The sequence below is a fragment of the Ambystoma mexicanum genome, chromosome 7p (genome assembly GCF_040938575.1).
Source record: "Ambystoma mexicanum isolate Mex_15411 chromosome 7p, UKY_AmexF1_1, whole genome shotgun sequence".
Classification (NCBI taxonomy): Eukaryota; Metazoa; Chordata; class Amphibia; order Caudata; family Ambystomatidae; genus Ambystoma; species Ambystoma mexicanum.
In genome coordinates, this window is record NC_090939.1 from 424,608,016 (window position 1) to 424,620,986 (window position 12,971).

The 12,971-nt window shown below is 42.4% G+C and overlaps 1 pseudogene; it reads right to left on the reverse strand.

The window, feature by feature from the left end:
- Positions 1-3,723: 3,723 nt before the first annotated feature.
- Positions 3,724-4,862, reverse strand: LOC138525945 (GATOR2 complex protein WDR24-like; annotated as a pseudogene).
- Between the last annotated feature and the right edge of the window lie 8,109 nt (positions 4,863-12,971).

Sequence of the window (12,971 nt, forward strand, 5' to 3'; positions counted from 1 at the left end):
CCCAACCCCCAGCAGCGAGGGGCACCTGCCAGCAGGCCGCCACTCATGTCCCACTCATGTCCCCCAGCACCCCCACGCCCCAGCAGTGAGGGGCACCTGCCAGCAGGCCCCCACTCATGTCCCCCAGCACCTCCACCCCCCAGCAGTGATGGGAACCTGCCAGAAGGCCCCCACTCGTGTCCCCCCTACATGAAGTAAAGAAGCACAATCATGTACCACGTCTACACCAAAATCCCACAGCACGTCACACCATTCTTGAGACGCAATGATTTCCCAATCCACCCCACACTGACATGCCTATCTCAAGACACAAACTAAAAGTCAACTATGTACATCAACAAATGTCTGTCACACACACACACACATTGGTTGACATTGATTGTGTAAACCCACTTTTTCACATGCATTAACCCAATGAGCGAATCCCACACATGGAACTAAAATATGAAAATGCATTATGTACAAAGATAAAGCAATGCAATGAAAGCATAACAAAATAGCAAACATGAAATGAAAACCATGTGCAAAAGAAGAGTAAATGAAAAGTATAACCAATCCAAAGTAATCCTAAAGAAAAATAGTCAAAACTCTCCCTCCATCAACGCAAATCCAAAGGAAACGTAAAAAGAAAAATCCATTGATCCATGGTGAAATCAAAAGAAAAAGTTCAAAATAATCTATTGTCCAAATATGTCAAGGGTCCATGAGCCTAACGAAAGAAATGAAACCTACCTAAGAAACTACCTAATAAAAACACTATATACAAATGTGTGTGGCATAGTCCATTCACCACAAATCAAAGGAAAAGGAAAAGGAAACCTAACTCTAAAAACTATTTACAATGGCAGCAGGCTAGTCCAATGGCTCACTTTTGGATGTCCCGGGCCAGGGCATCATCAAACTCCCGCTCAATGTCCTGGAGGTGGCCCTCTTCCATGGCCCTGAGAGTTCGCAGGGACGACGACATGTTCACCTCCAACTCCCTGCGCATTGCCTCGAGGCACTCGGCCCACATCAGGGTCCTCCGCATGGAGTTCTCCGCCCTGACCATTGTGAGCCGTGTCTCTTCCGCCCGCTGCCGCTCTGCATCTATGGCATGGCCCAACCGCTGCCACACGGAAGACACTTGAAATCCTGGGTCCTCCTGCCCTATGGCCGATGCCTGCCCCTCCGATGTTGAAGGCCTGAGCCATCATTGCTCCCACCATGTTGCTGCTGCTGTGCCTGTGCCTGGGCCTGCGCCCTGGCTCTTGCTGTCTGCACGTCCTCCTCTGGCTGGGGTGCAGTTGTCGTGGTGGCCACCCGTGCTGGACGTCCAACTCCCGACTGTGGCAAGGATGTGTCACAAGAAGGTCCAGCACACGGAGGAATCCAGCACCGGTGACCTGTCCCAGTAGTTCAACGTGGTCAAAGAGGCATGAGAGATGACATGCAGTCTCTCCACAAAAAGACTGCAGGTCACCTCGCATCCCAGCCAGGACAGTCTCAACACGGTCCCGGATAGCCACGTCCACAGGGAGAGGAAGGCCAGTTGTTGTGTGCTCATCCCCTCCCTGAAAATGGGTCTGGACGTAGGCATCCCTGCTGGTGCCAGATGATGCAGTGACAGGATCAGGGACAGGATTACACACAGGTACCTCCACGGCTGCCTGTGCTGCCTCCTGTCCCTGCCCCTGCACTGCACCACTAGCACCAGTGGAATCCCCACCTCTAGACCCCGTGTGTGTCCCTTCCATGGCCTCCTCGATGGACAATTCCACTTTTTAATTTTCACCATAGTGTTGTTCTATTCACCATGTCAAACGCCATATGCAAATCTATGAATGCTGCATATATGTTGTATTTGTTAGCCAGCGCTTCATGTTTCAGTAGATTCAAGATCATGAGAGTTACCTGCGTTCCCATACTTTTTGTGAATCCAGTCTGTCTGATGTCAAATATTTTACTTTCTTTGATACATATGTTGAGTTTGTTGAGCAATAATATGGCAAAAATGTTCCCAATCGGATCCAATAGGGCGATTGGTATATAATTCGAGGGTGATTTCCTGTCACCTGCTTTGTAAATTGGTATCAAGATAGCTTTCGTCCAAGTAATGGGAATTAGCTTCCATTTCTCGATAGCGGTGAATAGTTGTAAACAAAATCTGGACCAATCCTCAGGATGTTTCTTTAAACGGGCGTTACTCAGGCCATCGGGGCCTGGAACTCTTGATGTATTTAGCTTCTTTATGATTGTTATGATAGAATCAAGTGTCCAAGCATTTGTCCATGGGGTTGTTTCTCTCTGCTCCATACTGATTTTATGTTTGCTCGCCGTAAGTTTGTAGATGGTCTCATAGTGACTGATCCATGAGCCTTCAGAAATCCCTTGAATTATTTCATGATGATTGTCCGTTTGTGGATTTAATAGATTCCACAAACCTCTCGTGATATTGGTTTTCAATTGTGCTAACATAGTTTCTGCATTGTGTTTTGAAAGCAGAGGTTTTGCATTCTTTGTCCAGTTTCTGTAGCTTTGTTTTACTTTACGAATGTCACTTTGTGTGTTCGCACAGTTTGTTCTTTTTAGTTCCGTGATCTTTCTCTGCATTTCTTTTTTCTTTTCCATTAAGTGAGAATTATATGCGTGAGTATACGTTTTCTTATTAGAGTCTTGTTTGTGTATCGTCCTTAAGAATGGTGTAAGTATCCACTCATAATATATTTGTTTGCCGCCACTCTGCGTGGTGGACGAGTATATACTAATTAATTTCTTCATTTCCTTATCATTGATATACAGTCGAGTAACTGCAGTATTAGTTTCCATCTAGGGTAACTGTACTTTCTCTCCTGTGCAATACGGCACTTTCCAGGTGATGCTGATAGTGTGATGGTCACTATTATCAGAGCTCGCATTATCTTGCGCTTGTATTTTAGAGACTAAATTTGGAGAGATGTAGATGTAGTCTAAAGTTTCTACTACTTTTCCATTTGTCCGAGTGATGCTTTTTCGACTGTGTTTCATCTTGTATGTACAATGGAGTTGCCTCAAGGTGGTTTCTTTGGTCCATATTTTCGCTTTCGCTGATAGTTGTCTTTTATCTACAAATCAACCCTGCTTATCAAGTAAATGAATATTAAGGTCTCCACATAATGTTATTTCAATTTCCTTTGTTTCCAGAATAAGGTTGTCTATCACGGAGTATAAGACGTCAATGAATTCATCCGTTTGAATCACTGCATGGTTCCAATATAGACTGATTATCGCAAACCTCTGTGATGGTACTTTGTGTCAAATACCATTAATCATCCTTGTAATTAAAGTTTCTAGTACAGTTAGTTGTATCCACAGTGAGATGTTGGTAGTGTCCACCACATGTATATTTTCTTCAATTTTAATCAAGGTTAGGAGACCTGCTGAAGGTCGTCCTATTTTACGAGATATTGCAGGGTTCATTGTCACTATATATCCATCACATCCAGGCAGAGTGTAAATCCATGTCTCCTGTAAGCAGATGAGATTATATTTCCACAGGTCATCCATATTTGCGCGAATGAGGTGAGAAAACCCTCTAGTATTCCAGGTACAGAGGGTCAATGTATCATTGTTCTTTTTTGTTGATGGTTATGAGTTGTTTGTTCTCGTTGAGGACATTGTCATGTTTGAGAGTTCTGCCTCTCTCCAGAATGGTGTATTAGTAAGATTTGCTTGAGTTCGCTGAGCTGAACATTCTATATTTTGCTATGGTAATATGGGGTAGCGCCGGTTAACAGAGTATGGCTTACGGTTGGAATCTGATGAAATCAGGCTCTCTTTGGCTCCGAAGTCCAGATCTCCAAAGAGTCCATAGCACAGGCCCTCCGGGTTGCCCGTTCTATCGGTTGGCAGGCATCCTTAAATATGTGCTGATACAAAGTGCTGTCCTTGGAACCAGACAGAAGGAAGTCGGGGTCATGAAGGTGGCGCCATACAATCCCAGTGGTTACATCTTTGTGCTCCTCAAACATGGCAAAGGGGATAAAAGGCCGGCGTACATCCCACACGTAAATATTATGATCCGCCATCATCGAGCAAGTGCCAATGTGGTACGTGCGCTCAGGCCGCCACTTTACCCTGGCCACGGATGCGATGGTCTGAACACAGTAGATCTCCTTAGCTCGATTAGTGTTCATGTCCCAAACCTTTACCATCTTATCGTGGCCTCATGTGGCTAGCCAGCTCCTGTTTTCTGGGTGCCAGTCACAGCAGAAGACAGGCCCGTTGTGGGCAGTGAACATTCGCTCATAGTGGTCTGGTCACCGGATGTCCCATAGCTGCACGTTTCCATTCTCAAAAGTTGCAGCAAAGGTGAAGTAATCACGGATGCTGAACTGGACATCACGTACACTTTCAGACTGGCCAGAGAAGGTACTTATGGAGTCTTTCTTCCGTAGGTCAAAGCATTTCATGTACCCATCCTGTGAGCCGCTGTACAGCATGTACACCACAGTGGGGTGGAAGCATTCCTTGTTTACAGTCCACTTATGTTCAGTAAACAGCTGGTCCCGTTGTTTTCAAGACGGTTTTCCCAGGTTCCAAGTCACCGCCACACTATTGGTGGTAGCCGTGGCTCGCAGGTTCTCATCCATCTGGTGCCAAACCACAACAGCACAGCTGAAGTTAAGTGATGGCTTGCGGCCCACCCGCAGATTCAACTTCTCCATAAACTGGTCCTCCTCAATGGAATATATTTTAAAAATGTTCCGACCAGAAACAACCACCCGGGCAGCATCTCAGCATACACTGATGGCATTGGCAGGGGCATCTAGGTGACAGAACATAGTCCGACCCGTAATGGTGTTCCCACCGAGGGCAGTGGTCACCCGGGCCATTTTCTCCATGGTATGTCTGGGGCTGCTAGCCCCCTTCCAAACTCCACTTAGGGCCTCGAGTGAGGCGGCTGGTGATTGGAGACTCTTGGCCAAAGGCTTTCCTCCAACCATCTCCATTTTCTTTATTATCTATTAGCAGTTGTAATAAGACAAAGCATGTTTAGGCTCATATGTAAACAGTGAAATAGAAAGTGTCTTGCTCTCCTTCAGACAACAGTGAACATGGGCCTTCTTGGTCTGTATGCTTGTCCGCGCCTTTTATTTTGACCTGGAATTATGTTTTAGTTGACCCTCAGAAACACAGCCCAATTGTGGATTAGCTTTGCAACACAGCCTTGCCTATCCCAAAGGTAGCGTAAAATTAGAATATTACAAACTTTCTACAGAAACTGCAATGGAACTATGCACAGTGTTAGAACAAATGAAAATGCTACTAATAGATGAAGTGAGCTTTGATTCACCTTAGATTGCAAGAAGTACTTAAAACAAACTATGAAGAACTCTTTGGAGGAAAACACATTATTGTTTTCGGATATCTTCTTCCATTGACACCAGTGAAAGGTGAACCTATTTTTAAAACCTTAGGACACAAAACTGTTGGCAGCATAGGAAATCTCAACCTTTGGCAACATTTCCAATACAGAGAATTAACAGAAAACATGCGCCAATCTGCAGACCTCACTTTAGCCAACATTTTAAAAAGTATTAGAGTTGGTGTATTATCTCAAGAAGCACAAGCAATATTAAAAACCCGGCACATCCATGCACTTTATGGCCATAATTCATGTGCTACTCATGTCCTGAAACAATTAGCACACAAAAATGTCAATTGTATGTCCTTAATGCCAACTCTTGCAAGCTGTTCCAAATTCAATGAAAAAATGTTGAAAAAAGAAATGCAACCAATAATTGAAATTTGCTCCACAGACAAACTGGACGTACATGGTATGACACTACCCATGTGTCAACAAGCCACAACAAGATTAAACACCTTAGAAAATTCTATCTCCAACACAGCTGGTTTGGAGAAAATATAAAAATTATCCTTAAACTGTAGAGTAATGCTTAAATGTAACCTTGACGTTGAACAAGGACTAGTTAATGGAGCACTGGGTACAGTTGTTGGCTTTCAAACATACCCACGTGACAACAACATTCAGTTTGTCAATATTGTCTTTTAAAAACTTTCAGAAGTAAAAAAGGATAGGGCGCTCAACAGCTCGATTCCTTTTCTCTAGCATACACAGTCACCATTCACAAATCACAAGGTCATACCCTAGACAAAGCATTGATAAATATTGGGAACACAGTCTTTAAAGAAGGCATGAGCTACGTAGCACTATCACGCTTACGTACACTTAAGGGTCTATTTCTAATCAACTTTGATGCAAGTAAAGTAAATGCTGACATTCCTTTCATTTTAGAATACAATAGACTACGTTCACTATACACCCCATCTAAAAACATATCCTGCTCCACAAAAAGGAAAACGTAAAAGAAAACTAATTCAAACAGAAATGCAACATGATCTCACTGCAAATCCTCCAAAGAGAGTAAAAGAAGCTAATATTTCATCAATTACCATAACCAAAGAAGAACCTATTACTCAAAGTAACTCAGGGAGTTCATCAAAGAAGCAACACACCCCTCAAAAAAATGACTTGGACACAGAACTATCTGGTCCATTCAAATTTTCAAATATAACTGGTGTAAGTTGCTACCCAAATGTAGAAATGAATATTCTATTTCAATTGCCACCAATCGTTGACAACATTTACTTACACAGTACAGACCAATTGTGTTTGCAAATGTTAGTCCTTCATAGAAACACAACAAATAATCCTGACAACACGTAAAGTGTGTTCATGGAATAAGACAAGAATTGGACTACTTCTGCTGGAATGGTGAAATTCACTATAACCTCACAAGAAGATCCATAAGAATTTCTAATGTACTTACTACAAGTACTGGAAAACAAAAACATACCTATAAATGAAATCTTCCAGATTTCATACATGTGGAAACATACATGCACTCTCTGCAACAATGTGGCACAGGAACAAATCCCTAATGAGCCCTTTGTGTATGTATCCATACCTAATTGTGAATCCGTGCCATTTCAGCAACTTGTACAAAAATGCAAACCATGGTAGATTATGTACTACCTGCAATTCAGATATTCACTCCACCTTACTAATACAAACACGTAGTAAATACTAATGCTTCTACATTACAATTCAGATGGTACTAAAAACAACTGCAAGCTGACTGGATTCACACATGGTCAAGTATCACTTGGTAATAAACCTTCACAACAATAGGTATAATCTACCACGCAGGAGTCACAACCAATGCAGGTCACTACACTGCATATAAAAAAAAGAATTGTGGATGGTTTGAATGTAATGATAGTACCATTACTGTAAAACAGAGATTACCAGCAAATCTTACAAACTTACAAACGCTTATTTAATCTTCTTAAAACCAAAATTTAATAACTAATCTGTACTTTAACCTTAACAAAGCATTTGTGATGTCATCTTTGATGTCCTGGGTGTTAGACTTAGCAATGCACGGTGGTGGCGCAAGTTACGGTTCCTTAGCTTATCATAAATTGCGAATTTCAGGGGTTTTCGGTTTTACTTGGAACCATAACGTCCCTTTAACAACGTTTTTTTACTGAATTTCATAGGATTTTAGTAGCGCAACTTAACCATAACGTCCCTTTAACAACGTTTTTTTACTGAATTTCATAGGTTTTTAATAGCGTAACTTAACCATAAACTCCGTTTATCAAAGTTTTTTTATTGAACATACATATTCATAGTGTGAATTTGATACATGTTTACTAGGATTCCCTTACTTTACATACATGTAACATAGAACATACTGAACGGCCAGCTAATGATTCTGATGTCTGCGGACTGTGCATATGTCCGCAGACGGACGCAGACAACATCAACACTACCCAAAAACCCAGGTGGTATCGTAAATTATTCTATCATGCCATATAAACACTGAACAAGTTCAAAAAACACCTCATAAACACATTATGGGGCTGATTCATGGAATTATTTGCACTGGAAAATGGGGATTTGTGCGACATTCTGCCGGCAAATCCCTGTTTAACAAATGGGAATTTGCGGGCCGAATGGCACACAAATCACTGTTTTTCGGCACAAATATATTCCTTGAATCAGCCCCTATATGTAATAATAAATAAGAAGTGGAACCTATTTATGTAACACATCAACCATCCATTTAAATATCATATGTACCAAAATGAAATATAGCAAAACAAAAATGATATGCCTCCAACATAATTACCTCACAGAAACTGCACAGCAAGAAGCAACAGCAGACCTACAAAACAGTAACACAAAACTTACCAGAAACTAGTAAGTAAACTTCATTTTTCTTATATATTTCTAAACTTTCTGTATTAGGTACACTAAAAGTAATATATTTTCTTTTACACAAAAATGTCCAGTACTTTGGAATGGCTTGAAGAACATTTTCCACGTGAGGAAATGTGTGAAGACAGTGATACTAATGGCAGACACTTCTCTATATAAGCAAATTAATAATCATTACTTTATGTGTACTTAACATATATATATTTTTTAAAAGACCATACCAACATTGAAAATAATATACCAAAAGAGACATTACAAAATACTCTGCAGCGCATGAATCAAACAATGGACATGCTTATGGAAAATTTCAATCTTTTAAAACATTTTGTGGAGGACCACATAAAAGAAAAAAATAAATATCATTGTCCCACATGCACCTGTCTCCTCTCTCCATGTCCCAGTCAACTATCCCCAAACCCACACCACCAAGAAAAACTTTGCGATGAAACTTTCATCCCTTCATCCCCTCCCATCCATACTCTCCAAATTCCTAATTCCCCTGTATTTGTGTCAGTTTCTGCTTCCCGTCTCTTTCATAAATTGTATATCTGTATATAATAACACAAAATATAATGTGTGTTTTAATTCAGTCCTTTGTGTCTTTTTTTTAAAAAAAAGGCAGTTAGGGTGTCCGCAGACAGCGCAGGTGTCCGGGATATCCGCAGTTAACCAAAATGGTGTTGTCCTAAGGACACTATACCTGTCCGTACTGTCCGCAAGCAAGATGGAACTGTCCTTAGAACACACTCGGAGTCTGGAATGTCTGTAATTAACCAACATGAGGTGTCCTAAGCCACTATACTTGCACATACTGCCTGCAAGCAAGATGGAACTGTTCTTAGAACACACTCAGTGTCCTGGGTATCCTGAATTAACCAAATAGGGGTGTCCTAAGTGCACTATACCTGACCGTACTGTCCGCATGCAAGATGGGACTGTTCATAGAACACATTCGGTGTCCGTAATGTCCGGAATTAACCAACATGAGGTGTCCTAAGGACACTATACTTGCCCATATTGTCCACAAGCAAGATGGAACTGTTCTTAGAACACACTCGGTGTCCAGAATGTCCCTAATTAACCAAAATGGAGGTATCCTAGGGACACAATACCTGTCCGTAATGTCCGCAAGCAAGATGGAACTGTTCTTAGAACACACTTGGTGTCTGCAATGTCCGCAATTAACCAAAATGGCGGTGTCCTAAGGACACTATACCTGTCCCTACTGTTCACAAGCAAGATGGAACTGTTCTTAGAAGACACTTGGTGTCCAGAATGTCTGCAATTAACCAAAATGGAGGTGTCCTAAGGGCACCATACCTGTCCGTACTGTCCTCAAGCAAGATGGAACTGTTCTCAGAACACACTCGGTGTCCGGAATGTCTATGATTAACCATATTGGAGGTGTCCTAAGGACACCATACCAGTCCGTTCTCACCATAGAACATCTACACCACATCCATAAGTCCTACGAACATCACGCCTGTCCGTAACTGTCCATCTAATGTGTGTCTCACTTTTAATTCGTTTGAGAACCCGAACACTGTCTGTAGAACATCCGCGCACAGACGCACAACTGTTCCCACGCATTTGGTGTCCTGCGGACACCCATCCCATTCGCGGACGTGTTTGCGACATCATCATGTGACCGCACCCATGCTGAGCGTGTGTCCTGATTTGCGGACACTGTCCGGGTCCCCGAACATTTCAAAAGTACTTTTTTGGACAATCCAAAGTATTTTACAGTATAAATTCACCATTGCCCATGTCCCAGATAATGACCCTGGCTTTATCCATACTTTTTGGAACTTTTTTGGCCTTTTTGGGGTGCTTGATCTGTCCGCGGAAAGCGAATAAGGTTGCCTGCAACCAGTGCAAAATGTCGTGGGAGGCCTGGTCCGTACAGCTTTGGTACAAGAGCCATGAAGTGTCACCTAAAGTCATTCCACTGTGGGGCTATTTGCAAGGTTGTACCTTGTGATAAACGTAGTAGGTTGAGTTCCTCTACAACATCCTCTGTTTCTGCTCCTGTCACCACAAGAGACACTCCTGTGGGACAGCGCATCCCTCCAGCTGCCTCACATGCCATCCATGATGCTGTTGACCCTTACCTTTCGAGGGTCACAATATTGTGTATGTATTGCGATGCAGTACTCTGTAGCGGGGAGAGTCTTCAGAGTGCTTTTGAGGCTGCGGTCACAGAGCATGAGAAGGTCTGCTACCTACCTAAAAAAGGTCCACCCTACATCTTCCTCTCTCCACCTGCCCTTACTTGTCCCCGTGGTTGGTGTCCCTTCCTTACCCTCTCCCCTCCTTTCCTTATGTGTCGTGTGAAAAAAACAAAAAAAAAAAATATACAACAACAAAAACCCCCAATAAAAGGCTTTTTTCAGAGCCGCCTTTCACAGTTCAAAAATAGAAGTGACAAATAAATAGTGCAGGGCCCTGTGCATATTTAGAAGTCCGCGGACAGTTCGCGTACATATAAAATTTTGGGGTGCTGCCCCATCAAAACCATTGCACTTTTCTCTGGGAGGAAGTGGTGGCTCTGAAAAGAGCCTTTTGGTGTTTTTTTGTGTTTGAAAAATTTAAATGGTGAACACCTACTGCAAAATGGATTGCTGTAATTCCAAAAAAGGTAGCAATGCATTTGTACATTTTTCAGAAAAATATGATTGCCAGCATAAGTAAGATGGACTCCATCTCTGCGAAAAATGTATGTGTTACGAAACATAATATTTTCACTGTGAAAAGAGGACATGCCAACATCTCTTAAAAAGGCACAAACAGCCTTATTGACATTGTGCCTCGCTTTCTCCATTTGAGGACCAAATGAAGAAGAACGCAGCCACATTTGTCTCTGTGTAATCCAAGAAAAAATTACTTAAGAATTTGGGAACATGTCCATGACCTTCGTAAATCCTTCTTTCATTGTAAATTGCAAAGAAATTCCAGACACATGTCCTAAACTGTTCCCTCCACAATGAATTATAATCATGGGCCTCATCACGAGTTGACCGCCAAACTCCCTGGCGCTATTAGCGTGGGACCACGGGTTTGGCGGAAGGATTATTGCCCATTCCCCATTGGGCCCAATGGGGAAAATTTGCGCTATTACCGCTGGTGGATTTCCTGCCGGCGGTAATCCCCCTGAAAATCAGCCATTTTGCCACAGATTTCCCCCCAGCTGAGAGCTGGGAGGAAATCCGCCAAAGACATGATCTGGCGGACCCTTAAATGCGGCGGTAATAGTGCTACCGTCGCATTTAAGGGTTACCGCTAGACTTGTGATCAGGCCCTATGTCTGGATGATGCTGTGTCTCCAAAGTAGCACAGAGAGGTACCAAGTCCAGCCACTTCATTCCACACACTCCATTCCAATGCACTTCCACATGAGGGAATCCAAGATGTGCAGCTACCCCACAGTGTTCTGCATGCACCTCCAACCAATGTATCCATGCGTCTGCCAAAATCCAGATAATCTGTTTTCTCAAACACACAGCCATAGCTAGCTGCTATTGTCTCAGGAAAAAGACTTTCTGACAAACTCCCTCCTTACAAAACACACCCAGTAAACGTTATTGACCAATCCCTTGCTCTACTAATTCTCATTTGCATGCCTCTCCACCCCAAAATCCCTGTATGTAATATGCGGTGTCCGTGGACTACCGCCATGTCTGCGGACATATCGAAAATCTGAGTGTGATGTATTTAAATTTAAATAGTGTGCCCCATTTCCCCTTTGAGCTTGGCTCTGAAAAGAGCTTTTTTTTGTATGTTTTGCAGATGCTTGACAGACACCTGTTATTTTGTATTTTTTTCATTTTTCTTTCTTACTTTACTCCATAAATCATCACATAACCTTCTCCAAAGCAACCCTTACATTCCAGAACAGCATTGCATTTCCCATAAAAGATAAAGAAATGCCTTCCTCTTTAAAATAAACAGCATTACTGGAATCAATATTCTCATTATTACAGAGGAGCATACCAGCTCTAAGCATTAAAGCACATATGCCTCGGTTGAGAGGTTTTGATGAGGACAAAAAACTGAACTATTATCCCATATTGCCCTAGGTACTAATCCAGAAAAAAAAAATTGGCCTTTGGAAGGATGTTCATTGCTTCTTGAACCAAGTGTTCCAAATCTGCCAACAAAGTAGGGGCACTGACATAGCCCAAATGGAAAGCACCACAGTGCAAAACTACCACATGGGGACTGTTCATCCTGCCCATATCTTCACAAACTTGTACAATTCCCTGTACATTGCAATCAGACAAAGTGCTCCACACGACCACCACCTCCACTCCTTTAACATTAAACTCCTTTAACATCAGAATTGTTTGCCACATGCCTGCATTGAGCATATTGCTGTAAACCGTGCACAAATATATCTCCAAGCACCAACAAACACCCTGACTTTCTCCACATCTGCCATCTTCACTACACACAGCCTTTTTCAAAACAAATACACAAACTCAACACCTGCAGGCACACACAGTAAAGTGGATTGAGGTGTCTGGCAGAATCTATCCCCAATTATTACCAGCCTCACACAGAAAAGTTGCCTTTTTGAATTCTGAGCAAGAGTGCATGTAGCCATGAGAACAAATGTGGCCATTACGCCTCTCAAAACGTACTGGATGGGCAACAAAGCCAGTTGGGAAGTTGCAGCATTCTTGGTGCTCATATGGGCTTTAGC